Genomic DNA, 15,669 nt, shown 5'->3' with positions numbered 1-15,669 from the left:
GGGCAATCACCTTTCTTGGCAGCCTGGAGGTGCAGGTCATTGTGACCCAGAAACCCCCTCAGTGTCAACTGGCAAGGGGATTACAAGAATATCCTGATTCTGGCATGTACGTTCTGGTTCACCAAAGAAAGCCATGTGAAGCCATAAATGAAAGCCAGGGTCACACAATCATTGTGAAATGTATGTACAGACACTGTGTAAGGAGTTGCACTTGTATATTGAAAACATGTTCTTAGATTCTGTATCATAGAAGAGGCAGATAAATGGATTTCCTATCAGACAAAAGATGTTTGCCCCCCTTTCAACTCCTAATTCCCTGAGACCCCCCCATCTGCTAGAAGGCCATTGCCTGGGCCTTTGTTCAGTCCAGCTCCTGGGAATGAGGTCTTCTGGACCCCTCTACTTTTAAAGAGACAGTATACCCCATTACAAGCTCACTTAATCACTTCCCTGCCATTGCAGGGGCCTCAAGCGTTGGTGCACCTCGGTCCCTCCTATTTACTGCCTGTGGCACAGCATTGTTTAAGCTCCCGTGGGCTGTACTACTTCAGTCTAATTCTGGGTTGAGTGTGTATCTGCCAGGTGCTGTTGGTGGCCTGTGTTATAGAGGTGGTCAGACTGGATGACTGGTGGACCCTTATGACCTTAAACTCTGTGACCCAAGGACACCTTAATTCTGAATAAGAGTTTCCTGACCGGGGCTCACTGTAATTTAACTGATCTGCTTTAAATTCACAGCTTTAGTTCATTCAGATGAACTTTCCTGAGTGCCCTCGTATATATAAAAAAAAAGCCCATAGGCTTACAGTCTGTTTATGGTAGCCTGTACACTGTGTACAGACTCTGAAGAAAGGCTGCACTATTAGTTTTGGGATATAGTTTCTTTTTAAGGAAGCTGTGGCAAAGAGCAAGAGAGTTTGATCTCTGCCTTATTCTCTCTAACCAGAGAGAAGTCTTACAGCAAAGCTGCTTCTTAGGAACTGGTGCTTGAGCTGAAAGAGGGGACTGGAGGCTGCATGCTGTTAGTGACCGCCTCTGTTCAAGAACTGATGTATATAGTGTGGATAAAAGCAGACACTGCATCACTGATTTCCCCTCTAGTGGGGAGCTGACCTGCAAGGCCCAGACACCTGCTACTGCCTGGCAGCAGGCCAATACTTTCTTGGATCAGTTTAATTTGGGAGAAGGGGTGCCAAATTCCATATCTGGCAGAGGAAAGAAGGAAGCCTGTTTGTGAGAGGGTCACTCCTTTTGAAAAATGACAGCTGTTTAAAAGGAGTTCAGAGATCTGGCTGTCAGAAGTAGAAGTGATACTGTTGTGATAGTGGGCAGCACTCAGGTGAGGTGGCCAGAGGTATGTGATAAATGTGACATATCACAAGACATAAAATTAATGAAGAAGGCTCTCACCGTAGAGGTTTGGGTATGAGCCAACGGACTAACCATCAGTGCAGAATTAATGACAAAGAAGAAACCAGGGCCTTGGACACAGTGCTGGATTGCAGTGGGAAAATGTAGGAGGGAGTGGCAATTTGCCAAATGCTGTAGCACTGCTCTACACCTGGGAGCGGAGCGCAGGAAAGACTTCGTACCACAGGGTGGGCATCACTACAGAACAGATCAGACACTCGCCATGTCCTCTCTTCTCCTTTTCCTACTGCTATTTGACGTTTCTGTTCAACCTCCTGCTTTATTCTTTCAGACTATGCATCAGTTTTCCTGTTCAAATGGAAAGATCAGAAACTTTTTAAAGAGCCGGATTTCTTTTCTGCTGAAAAAGAGGGGTGGTGGAGCTCAACCCCTTTGTATTCCAGCTTCGCTGAATACCGCTGGAAGGTCACTGTGGGAAGGGAGGGCTGCTGGGTCCATGGGGTGATGTATTTTGATTCAAAAACCTCTCATAGGAACACAAAAATTGCCGGACTGGATCACACCCAAGGTCCAGCTCACCCGGTATCCTGTCTCAGGCAGTGGCCAGGGCTGGATGCTTCAGAGGAAGGTGCAAGAATCTCATAGTAGGCAGATTGGGGACAATCTACCGCTCTTGAAGGTCTCATCCCAGTCCCCAAGAGTTCAAAACTGATTTAAGCCCTGAAGCCTAAGGTTTTTATCCCTTCCAGAACTCTTTTTACATTAACTACTACACCTCTGGCTAGTCTACTGGTCCATGTGGGGACACTGCTGGTGCGAACTAAAAGGTACCTAGTTTGGGTAAACATAGTCCTGTTTGAAAGAGGATTACGTTAATGCAAAGTGGGTACATGGCGGCAGCATTTAGTTGGGACAGTTACAGCACAACACCTTGGTGTATTCTGCATTTTACACCCCCATAGTCACATTATGGGACAGTCTGGACAAAGCCTGAGCTATGGGTAGGGAAGTGGAAAGGTAGGATTTCATTAGGACTGCCAAACACATTTCACTGCTGATGTAAGACAGCATGATTCTTAGCAAGATTCAAGGGAGATCTAGACCTAATAGGCGTCCACCTGACCGGACATCAGAATGAATCAGCTTAAAAAGAAACTTGCATCTCTACACAGGGTCTTGAAACCTGGAACCTGCTACAATATTGAAAATTTGAGATTTTTTTAAGCAGGGAGGGGTGTAGGAGGGAGAGACTCTGATCATGCATTTGATGAGTCATAATGGTTAGCTGGCACTAAGCATGGCAGTGCAAATTTCCCTCTATTGTCCTACCAATATATTTCAACTCTAATTTGAAGGGACCATCTCTAGTTTTCAGAATGGGAAAATGGTAAATAGCGGTGTCCCTCAGGGATCTGTACTGAGACCAGTGCTGTTCAACATATTCATAAGTGGTTTGGAAAAAAGGGGTAAACAGTGAGGTGGCAAAGTTTGCAGATGATATAAAACTACTCAAGAGAGTTAAGTCCAAAGCAGACTGCGGAGATCTACAAAGGGATCTCACAAAACTAGGGAACTGGACAACAAACTGGCAGATGAAATTCAATGATGATACATGCAAAGTAATGCACATTGGAAAACATATTCCTAACTCGACATACAAAATGATGAGGTCTAAATTAGCTGTTACCACTCAAGAAAGAGATTTTGGAGTTGTGAATAGTTCTCCAAAAACATCCTCTCAGTGTGCAAGGCACTACCCTGGGACTCCAAAGACCCAGCGTCCATTCTCTGCTCTGCCACAAATTGTGTGTCTCCTCTTGGGTAGGTCATTTAGGGTATGTCTACATTGCAATTAGACATTTGCAGCTATAGAACTCTGAGAAGTGGGAGGGTCCCAGAGTCCCGAGGCTGAATGTCTACACTGCAATTAAACAGCCCCTTAGTCCAAGCCCCACGAGCCTGAGTCAGCTGGCATGGGCCCGCTGTGGGTGTATATATGCAGTGCAGGTGTACGCTTTGTCTCTCAGCCCCTCGGTTCCCCATCTGTTAAATGGCAATAACAACATTTCCTTATCTCACAGGGGTGTTGGAGGATAAATACTGTAAAAATGGTGAGGTGCTCAGACACTATGGTACTGGGGGCCATACAAGTGCCTAGATAGTTTTAGGACCATAAATTCTCATCCTCTATCAAATTCTATAGAATCTTAGCACAATTTCATTAGAACCCTGTTTAATTTCAATAGAACCCTGTTGGTTTTAACCTTATAAAATTTTAAAGCATTTTTCCACAAAGATAACAAAAACTCAAAAAAGGAAATTGGAGCAAACATGGAGCTACCTCTCAAACACTATGGTTCTGAATTAGCCAGATGGATTAAGCCAATGTACATTTCACAAAGTAAAGTACCTCTGCATTGGTATCCATATGGACCTCTGAGTTACTGTATGTGATTTTATTCCTGACATTGGGAGAGAGCCCCAAGAGACATTCCAACCCTATCCTTTTCAACAGCTAGTTTCAGATCCTATGCAGCCACCTGGACACCTAGTACCAGGACTGTTCTCTATTATCTTAGCCTGTGGCAATTCTGGAGCAGCACAGACATGTGACATCCATTGTCTCCATCACACTGCCCAGTACGGCTGAGCTGAAATACCTCTGGCCCATGTTTTCAAACTTTAATGAATTTGTCTGTGATCTGCTGCAATCCACACCCCCATGTAATTATAACTAGTGCATTATTAATAAGGAAAGATGCCACCTCTTTGCATTCTAGCTATCAACTCTAACCCATGAGTGAATGCTTTTTCAAAGAGTATTTTAGCAATGAGTGGGTTGCTTTGTCACATTGGTTAATGAAAGGGTATAGAAAAACAGCCGGAGACGTGTTACCAGAGGCATGTAATTATTTCTGAAATCATGAGAGCCTGAAAGATTTTTTATTTGTTCTTATGACAATTGTATCTGAGTGTTTACCTTGTAGCCTCATCCAATGTTTACCAAGCTAAAAAGGTGGATGCATTAGCAGGGCTACCAAAGGGGAGAAGGGTTTAATAGTTTACAGATGGGATCACATAGCAGTGAAGGGTCCTGCAAACATGCAACAGAGCTCATTTACTTTGACTCACCATTTTAAGTTTATTTTCACCCTTGTATTGTTTGCCCTGACTCTGGTGTATGTATAATTAAGATGATACAGCACCAGGCCACTCTCTTACATAGCACGTATCCTGCAACACATCCAATTCAACCCATTAATAAAGAACGTAACAAAGTGATTGCTCCATAGCACCGGTCACCAAAACCAAACAACATCTCCACCTAAATCCGGCCATACCAAAATAAAAATAGCAGCTAACCCTCACACCAAACAAAGAATTTTCCTAATTCTAGAGGGCATCCATTTTCCACAGTATTGTTTGGATATTCGCTGCAGGATTGGAGAGAGGTCCTCTATCTCTAAAGCAGGGAATATTACCTATTTCGATGCACTAGTGAAGTGGTTCTCAGCCTGCAGCCCAATCAGCACACTGCTGTGGCCCATGTGACATCTCAGGGCCATGCAGGTAGAATATATATTGCATGGATGTGGCCCATGTAGCACATAAAGAGCTGTCTATGCAGCCACAATGGTAAATAGGTTGAGAACCACTGCACTAGGGGTACATCAAAATATACCAGTTGTCAAGGTTCCTTCCCCACTCTGAACTCTAGGGTACAGATGTGGGGACCTGCATGAAAACCTCCGAAGCTTACTTTTACCAGCTTAAGTTAAAACTTCCCCAAGGTACAAACTATTTTACCTTTTGCCCTTGGACTTCCGCTGCCACCACCAAACGTCTAACCACGTTTATTATTGGGAAAGAGTTGTTTGGAAATGTCTTTCCCCCCAAAATCCTCACCAAAAACTTGCACCCCCCTTCCTGGGGAAGGTTTGATAAAAATCCTCACCAATTTGCATAGGTGACCACAGACCCAAACCCTTGGATCTTAAGAACAATGAAAAAATCATTCAGTTTCTTACAAGAAGAATTTTAATAGAAGTAAAAAGACTCACCTCTGTAAAATCAGGATGGTAAATACCTTACAGGGTAATTAGATTCAAAACATAGAAAATCCCTCTAAGCAAAACCTTAAGTTACAAAAAGACACAAAGACAGGAATATCCATTCCATTCAGCACAGCTTATTTTCTCAGCCATTTAAAGAAATCATAATTTAACGCATATCTAGCTAGATTACTTACTAAATTCTAAAACTCCATTCCTGTTCTGTCCCAGGCAAAAGCATCACCCAGACAGACCCAGACCCTTTGTTTCTCCCCCCTCCAGCTTTGAAAGTATCTTGTCTTCTCATTGGCCACAGGTGCCAGCGAGGTTATCCTAGCTTCTTAACCCTTGACAGGTGAAAGGGTTTTTCCTCTGGCCAGGAGGGATTTTAAAGGTGTTTACCCTTCCCTTTATATTTATGACACCAGTGGTCTCATTTGACATAGTAAATCCTGCCTTATATTCTTGAATAAAGGTGAGCGATATAAAGCCTTGAGCTCAATCTAGAAGGCCCAGAAGGCCTAATTCATTAGTATTCAGAGCCCATTTAAGGAGATAAGATATACGGGACACAGAGCAGCAAGTACCTGAAACCTATAACCATTAATCAAGCCATGTTTCATGTAATATGAAACTGGTTGAGAAACTAAGTCTTTTACTTTTTCCTTATGGCTCTTCTGTTTCTCGTGGCAGGCCAGTGTGGCTGATCATACATGCATACAGGGAAGCACCTAGTATATTTAGGTAACTGAATACCCGACCTGATTTCCAGAGGTGCTGCCTGTTGAAAGGTAATGAGGATTATGGAAGTTTGGCACCTCAAAAAAAATCAGGCCAAATGTTAGATACCTCATTATAGATTTAGGTGACTCACTGTAGGTACCCAACTTCGGAAGATTGAGCACTTTTGAAAAATCCCTCCACTAACCCAACCCCAACCCCAGCAATTTTAGTTCTGAGTGAAATGGCTCAAATTCAATAAGAAAAAGCACCCACATGAGCATCCTAAACTCAAGCTAAACTATTCTTCTTGTTCAGAAGACGTAAGTTAAACTTACAAGTTATCTAATATTTCCTTCCTGGTTCTGCCTGGGAAGGGAGGGAAAAGCCCTGATGTATCAGGAGATCACCTGTTTCTGTGAAATTTTCAGCCCAGTTTTCAGATATTTTGTATAAGTGTCCACATTTGGGGTACCTTTCTGAATTGAGCAGCTGAATATTTTGTGATTAAGCCCTCACTTAAGACGGTGACTTGATGGACTAAAACAATGTTTTAAAAACTGATCCAGTTTGAGCTTAAAACTATTTATACCCTGGGTCTCAGTGACACCTTCAATTTTTTTGCCATGATATCACATAATGGTGCAAGGAGAGAGGTGCAACCCATTGGGGCTGAAAGTCCATATTGTGTCTTACCTCCATCCTCTCTGTCTCCTTTCCTGCTGCTTGGAGATAGCCAAGAGCTTCCTTTTTAATCAAGGACCATTGGAAAGCACCAGCGGGTTTCCTCTCACAACACATTGATTGACTTCCCATTGTAATGACAATTGCATCCTGTAATCAAAATTGCTGTCATTAATGGCACAATTATTCCACCCCACTTGTAGCAATGATGACTTGGAAATGAAAACTGGAGTCAATGATTATCTATGCTGAGAATGCATGATAGCCACTGAGAAAGACATGGATGCTAGGCCTCATTACTCTTTTTCAGAAGCAGGTGCTGATGGGGAATGTGCGACTCCAGGGACTGACTGAAAATTTAAAGGGGAGTCTAAAGGGACTCTATATGGAGTCTAATTTGGTGTAATTTACAATTTCTTCTAGCCTCTGCCCCCATACGTGTATCACGTCATCTTAGAATCATACCCACTTAACAATGTAGACTACCCTAGACTCACTGACCAGCATGTAAATTGGGCTAGCATGCACCACATTTTAACACATTGGGTTTTTCATGGACACTTCTTCTCCCATTCACAATCATGTAATACCCCTGTGACCACTGGTGCAGTAACTTGCAATAATCTCTGGAAAGTATGTATTTCTAATGGTCTTTAATGCACTACTGGTGTTGCTCATTCTGAAAATAGTTTCTCACGCTATCCGATTCTATTAGTCCTTTGGAAATGCTCTCAGTGGCCTCTTCTTTTAATTCCCCCGCCCATCTGAATGAATTTCCAGGTAACTATTCGTGATTAGATAAAGAGGAGTCATTTATACAATAACTAGTGTAATACATATGCCTAAACCCATGTGTTGGGGAAAATGTTTTGTCAACCTGCATCAGACTGATTTATTACCAAATCCTTTGCAACAGGTGTTGTTTGGAAGTTTTGTTCAGTTCATTTTTAGATACGTGTTTTAAAATGTTTATTCTTATTGCTCGTCTGAGATTATTCTAACATTTTTGGGCTGGAAAACATCTTTGGCTATGAATTTTGGAAGGCGAGGCTTTCTTGCAAGATTTACAATGCTTCCTGTGGTTTGCTGCATCAGACAACACAAGATCAGCGCACTGGTCGATGACAGCAGGACCAGTGTTGCGTATGTTAGATTTGTGCAAGTAGAAAGAAATAATCAATTTGCAAATAAAAGCACTGAGTTCAGTTTGTTGTGATTCACTGTGACATCATTTGTAATTCACATGGATTAGGACAAACAGGTGGTATTCACAAAATTGTTTGCAGATCTGGACATTTCAGGGCTTTTAACATGAGTGATTATTTGTCCACAAATTTATATCAGTAAGTTCTTCACTCACTATTTATTATGGATCTAATTTAGGAAAACATTTATGCATGTACTTAATCTAAGCACATGCTTAAATCCCATTGAATTTAATGGGAGTATAGCACATAATTAACATTAAGCATATACTTCTGTGCTTTTTTAAATCAGTGCCTGTTCTACTGCATTCAGTCATTCATTCATGGAGCAGATAGAATACCATGTGACCTAGGTGACTAACCACATAGTACAAATGAGGACCATCAAATTGAAACAAACTGCACAAACAATCCATGTGCAGAGAATTATTCTTCTGAACTAACTGGCAAATGCTTACCAATAACTTAACACATTCTCAAAGAGTCTGGATCACTTTGTAATGGATTCGCTAACCAAACAGAGTCAGTAATGAATATTACTTGTAATCAATTGTTTGACAAGGCCTGGTGTTAAGAGAAATAATCAGACAGGACCTAGCCCTCAGAGAAACGAGGTTGGAAAGAGGAAACTGGAGGATTGAGTTTGTAGGAGTTGTGTGCTGCAGAGTCATTGGGCCTGATTCTCATTCACATTAAGGTTCCTTTACACCAGTGTTTTCAACCTGCAGGTTACTATCCAAAACTGGGTTGCTAGAATGTGTCAAAGGGTCATGTGGGAGGCCCAGGGGGAGGGACATAGTCAGGTCCTGCCTCTGGGGATGGGGTGGGGGGCCTTGGTGGAGGGTCTGGGGCAGGTTCAGAGTCATCCACACATTTACCCCACAGCAGTGGCTCCTGTGGTTCTGGTCCCGTAGGCCTGTTTTGGCTGGGCCCGCTGTTCCTCACACACAGGGTCATAGTGCTGCAGGTTTGACTCAGCCACTCCCCGTCATTATGATGGGGGCCGGGGGGGGGGGAGGAGGTGACCAGACCAAATTTGAGTGGTACTGGGGCTGCATACACCAGAACGTAATGCCTCTCAAACAAATTTGGCCTGACACCCCCCTCCCCCCAACCTCTCCTTAAAGGAGGCTGGGACAAACCTGAGCCGTGCTGCAACTCCAGGGTCACAATGCCCTAGCAGGAAACTGAGCCCAGCCAGCCCCCGGGACAGAGGCCACCACTATGGTACACAAGGTATACTTCTTTACTACTGAGTGTGGTAATGTGTATATTATATGCTGTGGTTATGAAATATTTAGTAAGCTAGTGGGTTTTTGCACTAAAGCTATTTACTGAGTCACAAAAAGGTTGAGAACCACTGCTTTGTTCCACTCTGTCAGTGGGAAAGGACTTAAAATGTACTCAATGTGAAGCTCCTTTATATTGGCAGGATGGTGTGAATCGACCATAGGGTCAATGAGAATAAAAGCCCTATGTTTTCCCAGTAACTGAGCTATAATAGTGAAGGGGCTGTTTAGTTACGAAAACCCATGCGTCTCTTCTCCTCAGCACTTGTATACCTCTAGACTCACACATTGCACCAGCCTGTCTTCTGCTTTCAGCTGAAACCAAGAAGCGCAGAGTAGGGAAGAAATAAAAAAGTGTTACCTTTTCCAAACTGCAAAGTGGAACAGGGTTGTTTTGGTTAGTGTCTTGCTTTTAAAAGCTCAGGGTCAGTTCTTATTTTATTGCACCATCCCTTGAGCAGGGAGGTCAGCAAAGGGAGTGGGAGAGCTGAGAAAAGGAGAGGCTTGATACAAACAGTGGTTACATTTTTGCAAGTGTGTGAATTTTTTAAGTTGAATCTTTAGGCCTTGTCTACACTAGGGATTTCAGCCGTAAGTGGCCAGCCAAGTGGCCTTGTCACTGCATGAAGGCAATTCCTAGTGTAAGGAGGCAAAACTGCTCTAAACCATTATTGCAGCTCATGCAGCTGAACTCTGCTTGAAACAGGGCTAAGATCTGCCAATGCAAATTCTGTCTTACGGAGACTTTGCCTGCTTAAAGGAGCTTGAACTGTTGCAGCTACTCCAGCAATAGGAATCAGGGCCATACACCATAGGCTGTGCGTAACAGACACACAGAAGAACAAACATGTGCAGCACAAGCTTTTTAAAAAGTGCATTATTATTAACTGGAAATAGCAGCCAGCATCCATCACGTTTGGCATTCCCCTCATCAACGCTTCAGTAACAGTTTAGATTATTTCCCTGTAATTGCCTTCCTCAGCTAGCTAACAGCCTAGATTCATTTCCATTAAGGCTTGGGAGGAAGAGATCATTTAACGTTTTTTCCCCCCTCTCTCGCTTTCCCCCATCTTGTAAATTATGCAATTACATGCTCACCACTGTCTCCTGAGCTATGAGAGAGAAAGTTTAGCACTTGATGTGGCAATGAACCAGCCCAAATGGGAGTAAAGTGAAGGCCATAATCTCTGGCATATGTTTTCGCACCGTTGCTCTGCAAAGAATATATAAACAGCAAAATCAGTCACAAGTCAGTTTAGTGACTTGCATCCATTAATTTTGCACAAAAACTGTTCGGTGGAAGGGTCAAGAGAGAAACAATAATAAACTTTAGAAAAAGCCAGTCTGGAATCATCCGAGAACCGACACCAAATTTACAAATATTGTGCCAATTTCAGCCTTTGATAGCTGCTTCACTTAAAAATGCTCTCAATAAAAAGTGAGTTTCTTCACTCAGAAGTTATCATCATGCCTCACCTGCCTTGAAATGAGAACTGCATGTTCTTTGATAAATGGATTGAAACATTTGCCTAGCTTCACTGGAGCGCCTGCAAATGCCTTCTGAAATACTATTTGGGATTTACTGCAGCACTCCCCCTTAAAAAATTACAACAGAGATTCCTATGCCTCCCACACTAACAGTACACCTGGAACAAGTCTTCTTTTTCCCCAGTGGTGAAACAGTTCATACCTGCCCAAACCAACTCAAGTACAAAGGTTTTAAATGGATGATACAAGGATCAATTAATCAAGGTTTAATGCAAGGATCATGCTCCATTAAGGACACACCTACATTTTCAGTGCATGATGCTTTCATGAGACGTGTACAAATCTTTGAACATTTTCCAGTAAGGCATTGCCACAAAAGACAGTGTAATATCAGAAGTTCTGACCCTCTTTCTACCCTGATACTACTAGGTCCTATACTTTTAAATATAGGTCCAAAATTACCATGTTACCCTTTCCATTCCTCCTTCTAATCTTCTGCACAGGAGTTCATTAATTGCAAGCTATTTCTTATTCTTCTGATAATTGTTATCACATGAACGAGATACCAGATCTCTCACATTCTGGCAATTATTAGTTTGTTGCACTGTCCTTTTGAAGAAGTTTCCATGACCCACATTTTCATTAGTTCACCATTCTATTCCTTTCCCATCGGACTTTGATTCTGTGCCTTTACTGTGCTTTGTCAGTGGAGGAATGCAATTCTGCCACAGGGACCATGTAACAGGTACAAGTAGGCCACTTGCATACTCTTCTCCATTGCTTACCTGTGCAAGGAAAAATCTGACCCAGCACAACTTTTGCTGGTCTCAGTTCTGTCAGCTAACTCAAGAGAAAAGAAAAATCTCAACTAAGTGTCTCTGAATTAATTCTTGACAACTTTAACCTGGGACCAACTCAGAATTTCCATAACTGGTGACATCCATTCCTGACTGATAGCATCATGTTGTGAATGGATGTAAGTGACGTGCCAGATTGGAAGTGGGGATATAGCAGGGAGAGCAACCAACAGGAGAATGAAAAATGCAGTAGAGAGGCTTGCTTTGTGTTGCACTTGCTTCCCCGCTCCTTTGGGCTGCTCCTCCTGTTCCATCCTCAGCCTCTCCACTAGGTCACCATTGACATAATCTCTGAATTTGTCTCCCAGCATGTTGCTCATCTGGCCTTCTGCTCTACAGCTTTCCTAAGATACCCTTTGTTCCTGAAAGGTGCCAAAAGCTACCTTACCTCTGTACCACCTTCTCTTCTTGGCTGTGCATTGGCAAGCAGTGAGGTGGATAATAAAGGGGAAGTGGAGGGACCTCCAAGGTCTGTCATGGATATGTATGATTTCTCTACAGACCAAACCCGCCTCCCCCAAGAGACTTTGTCCCAAGACAGATTTAACTAAGGTCCAGAGCCTCAACTTGACTTCAGTGGAGTTAGGCTGATTTACATCAGCTGAGGATCTGGTCCCACATATATATATGAAAAGCAGAAAATCTGGCAGGAATTATTTACTCTCCTATTAATCAAAACATCTGAGGGGAGGGGGAATCAGATCTTACAGAACCAAAAGGTTCGAAAAATACCATCCTTTAATGGGGTTATTTTGTTTCAGTAGCCTGGATTTGGAGAGACATCTGGTACCTAATATAGCCACCTAGAAGTAGGAGAGAGATACTCATAATGGAGATGGAGATAAAGTAATGAACACAACAACCTGGGGATACGCTGATGGAGAGAGATTGTGTCCTGAACGCTGTCACCAAGGGGGAGGGAGGAAGGGGGGGAAGAGGAAGATCACTTGCTGAATACAGATACAGAGGAGAGAGAGAGAGGGGGGAAAAGACACAAACAGGAGAGATTAGGTTTATGAACTCATCCACCTATGAGAGAGGAGCCAGGCACACTCATGAGCAGACCTGAAGAACATCAACACAACTGCCCAGGGGACTGAGGAGATCCCTATCAAATGTATGAGCCACCCAGGGGAGAGAACATGGATGCACTGATGTGAACAGAGACTCCGGAAAGAACTTTTTGGCATACACAGCTTGAGCCAGAAAATACTCTGCTGCTACCTCATATACAAGGGAAGAGAAAATGGGCTCTAAGGGCTTCTTTCACCACATATGTTCTGGAGTGGTTAACACAGACCACCAACATCCTGCAGCTCCCACTGATTTCAATGGGGTTTGTGGGCATTCTGCACCTCTGGCAATCAGGCCATTTTTACTGAGGTGCCTAATCACAGGTTCAGGACACCCAGGGTGGAAAGTGTTTGGCCTACGTCATAGATACAAAGAAAAACTTCAATATGTGAACAGAGTGTAACAGTGACCTCAGCCTGAGTCTGCAAACTGCCTGAAACATGAGCTCCAAGGGGTGTGAATGGCCTTATTCTTCTTTAGCGGGGTGTTAGCTCTGATGTCCAATGAGGACACTTTCAATGTTTCTATTTTTAATTTGTTCTCTGCCGGCCATTTTAACAAAAAACATCCAGATTCTTCATCACCATTGGACAGAGTGGCAGATATTGGGACGGGGGAGGGATGCACTGATGTAAATAGCTGTTGTCAAAGTTAGCTGGGGTGGGGAATTTGGAATTTAATCAACTCCCTTCCTCTCTCTGAAATGTAAAGTCATCTGAGTCCCTGGCCAAAAGGGGGAAGGAAAGAATGGGTACATTCCCCTTCTCTGGCACCAAAAGCTTTGAATGTCTCCTAGCTGCAAAAACCACAACTGTCAAGGTTCCTCCCCCACTCTGAACTCTAGGGTGCAGATGTGGGGACCTGCATGAAAAACCTCCTAAGCTTATCTTTACCAGCTTAGGTCAAAACTTCCCCAAGGTACAAAATATTACCCCTTGGACAGGCCGCTACCACCACCAAACTAATACTGGTTACTGGGGAAGAGCTGTTTGGACGCGTCCTTCCCCCCAAAATACTTCCCAAAACCTTGCACCCCACTTCCTGGACAAGGTTTGGTAAAAAGCCTCACCAATTTGCCTAGGTGACTACAGACCCAGACCCTTGGATCTTAAGAACAATGAACAATCCTCCCAACACTTGCACCCCCCCTTTCCTGGGAAATGTTGGATAAAAAGCCTCACCAATTTGCATAGGTGACCACAAACCCAAACCCTTGGATCTGAGAACAATGAAAAAGCATTCAGTGTTTTACAAGAAGACTTTTAATAAAAAATAGAAGTAAATAGAAATAAAGAAATCCCCCCTGTAAAATCAGGATGGTATATATCTTACAGGGTAATTAGATTCAAAAACATAGAGAACCCCTCTAGGCAAAACCTTAAGTTACAAAAAAGATACACAGACAGAAATAGTTATTCTATTCAGCACAATTCTTTTCTCAGCCATTTAAAGAAATCATAATCTAACACATACCTAGCTAGATTACTTACTAAAAGTTCTAAGACTCCATTCCTGTTCTGTCCCCGGCCAAGACGACTACAGACAGACAGACAAACCCTTTGTTTCTCTCCCTCCTCCCAGCTTTTGAAAGTATCTTGTCTCCTCATTGGTCATTTTGGTCAGGTGCCAGCGAGGTTACCTTTAGCTTCTTAACCCTTTACAGGTGAGAGGAGCTTTCCCCTGGCCAGGAGGGATTTCAAAGGAGTTTACCCTTCCCTTTATATTTATGACACGCCCCCCAAATCTCAGCTAGGGTGAAACACTGGCTGGGATTTCTTCCTGGAGCTCTAGGAAAACAGAGTTAATAAGACACATGCATCTCTAAATATACTACCAAGTACATAAAGACTAACAATATTTTCCACATCTCAAGGACGATTTTAACCAGTTGATTCTGGGAAAATTTCACGGGAGAGTGCATCAGCCACTTTGTTAGAAGCTCCTGAGATGTGTTGGATGTCGAAATCAAAATCTTGGAGAGCTAAACTCCACCGAAGAAGTTTTCTGTTAGTTTCTTTGACGGTGTGAAGCCACTTTAGTGCAGCATGGTCGGTTTGCAGGTGGAAACGCCGTCCCCAAACATATGGGCGTAGCTTTTCCAGAGCGTAGACAATGGCATAACATTCTTTTTCAGTGACTGACCAGTTGCTTTCCCTCTCAGACAGTTTTTTGCTGAGAAACACTACAGGGTGGAATTCTTGATCAGGTCCTTTCTGCATTAAAACTGCTCCCACACCACGCTCGGATGCATCTGTGGTTACTAGGAACGGTTTGTCAAAGTCTGGGGCCCTTAGTACAGGGTCAGACATGAGTGTCGCTTTAAGCTTGTTAAAGGCCTTCTGACACTTTCCGGTCCACTGAACAGCATTTGGCTGTTTCTTTTTGGTTAGGTCTGTCAGTGGGGCAGCGATTTGGCTGTAGTGCGGTACAAATCGTCTGTAATAACCGGCCAAGCCTAAGAAGGATTGAACCTGTTTCTTTGACTTTGGGACAGGCCACTTTTGGATAGCATCCACTTTGGCCTGTAGGGGGCTGATAGTTCCTTGACCCACCTGGTGTCCAAGGTAAGTCACTCTGTTTAGGCCTATTTGACACTTCTTAGCCTTAACAGTTAGTCCTGCCTCCCTTATGCGCTCAAGGACTTTTTGTAGATGTTCCAGGTGGTCTGCCCAGGAATCCGAAAATATGGCCACATCGTCAAGGTAGGCGACTGCATATTCTCCTAATCCCGCTAGGAGACCATCTACAAGTCTTTGGAAAGTGGCGGGTGCATTTCGCAGCCCGAAAGGGAGTACATTAAATTCATACAGCCCGAGATGTGTGATGAAGGCTGACCTTTCCTTGGCAGATTCATCTAGCGGTACCTGCCAGTACCCCTTGGTTAAGTCCAAGGTAGAGATGAACTGGGCCCTTCCCAGTTTCTCTAATA

At 43.3% G+C, this 15,669-nt stretch overlaps 1 long non-coding RNA gene across 1 annotated transcript in view; it reads right to left on the bottom strand.

Moving 5' to 3' along the window:
* The window catches only part of LOC311529666, a 40,086-nt gene that overhangs the window by 14,011 nt on the left and 10,406 nt on the right, over positions 1–15,669 (bottom strand). Inside the window, exon 2 of the long non-coding RNA XR_014713857.1 lies at positions 6,840–6,977. This is a non-coding gene — a long non-coding RNA (uncharacterized lncRNA). The remainder of the gene's footprint in view (positions 1–6,839; positions 6,978–15,669) is intronic.

This window comes from Lepidochelys olivacea, assembly GCF_965140295.1.
Source record: "Lepidochelys olivacea isolate rLepOli2 genome assembly, chromosome: 13".
Classification (NCBI taxonomy): domain Eukaryota; kingdom Metazoa; phylum Chordata; order Testudines; family Cheloniidae; genus Lepidochelys; species Lepidochelys olivacea.
This window is presented reverse-complemented; position numbering and strand designations above follow the sequence as displayed.